The following is a 1,576-nucleotide window of genomic DNA, read 5'->3' as shown; positions in this document are numbered from 1 at the left end:
AATTATAACATTATATATTATATACATATATACATTATATCATATATATATAATTATAATACTTATATATAGCAACTCACTGTACATATAACCTAATTATGAACGTTTTATAATAACCTAATTATAACTTGATACTACTTGATATTAATCCTCCTACTCTCTGCTACCGTGTGATGATAATAAAAGTAGGAGTGTACTAATGCCATAATTTCTCACTTATAACATGCCATCTGCGTATAAGACGTACCTGATATTTTGGATGGCAGGAGGGCGAAAGAACGAGGGGGGAGAAGCCGGGTGCTGAGCCTGCTGCCAGCGCCACGTGTGGGTCCGGAGCTGCACGCGTGGTCCAGCTGTTGACTGACCCCATGTTCTAGTCCAATATGGAGCTGAAGCCACGTCACCCGACGGTGGGGAGGGTCCATTTTTCTCTATAATGCGCTAATTTTCACCAGCGGGTTCTAGTCATGTCTGCACACACACGGACACACATGAGCTTTATAATGTGCACACATGTCCATACCCCTGTAGGTACACTCCCCTCTAGCTGCTGTGACCTCTCTCTCTCTCTCTCGCGCGCACACACACACACGCTTGTGCACTGACCAGCATCATGTACATGCAGGTGTGTGCACGTTTATATACACACCCAGGCACACTCCTCCCTAGTCAGTATGTATTCACATACACAAACACACTCGTGCAGGGACTTGAGCAGCAGCAGGTATGTGCACGTTTATATACACACCCAGGCACACTCCTCCCTAGTCAGTATGTATTCATACATGCACACACACCCCATGCACGGACTTGACCAGCATCATGCACATACAGGTGTGTGCATACATCTATATGCACACCTAAGCACACTCTAGTCAGTCTCTATTCACACACACACACACACACACACACACACACTGTTCAGACATGAGCATGACAACTTTCACATGTGTGCGCAGACATGTCCATACACACCGAGACACCTCCTCCCAGCTGGTGTGTATTCACATACACATGGACTTGACCAGCATCATATACACACAGGTGTGTGCAAGCACAGCCATACACACCTAGGCACACACCCTCTCTAGTAAATGTGTATTGACACACACATGCACTTGCACACACACACTCCATGTCCTCGTCCCACCCACCAGGCCCAGCAGCCTCTGGGGGAGGGGTCAGGAGCTCTGGGGTATCCCCAGGTATCTCACCCCAGCTGTGGGAGGGGGCTGGGGGGGCAAGTGGGTTACAGCAGGGGTGGGGCTGCCCGGACACCTGGGTTCCTTCCCCGTACAATCCCCAACCCCCAGCCCACTCCTGCCCCCTGCTCCCCACCAACATCTTGCCACTAACCTCCAGCCCCCCACACCCCAGCTCACAATTGCCCCATCTAATTGCACCCCCCCCGACACTCCCACATCCACTCCCGTCCCCCCCCCCCCGCCACTCCCCCATCCACTCCCGGGGTGACAGAGCCAGGCAGGATCCGGGCTGCGGTTCACACACAAAAGGTTTATTTGCCCGGGGGAGGGGGAATGAGGGCTGGGGGGGTCCGGGGGCAAGGGAGCCGGGG

The sequence above is a fragment of the Alligator sinensis genome, unplaced genomic scaffold (assembly GCF_000455745.1).
Source record: "Alligator sinensis unplaced genomic scaffold, ASM45574v1 scaffold107_1, whole genome shotgun sequence".
NCBI classification, from domain to species: domain Eukaryota; kingdom Metazoa; phylum Chordata; order Crocodylia; family Alligatoridae; genus Alligator; species Alligator sinensis.
The sequence above is the reverse complement of the archived record's forward strand: the minus strand, read 5'-3'. Positions refer to the sequence as shown.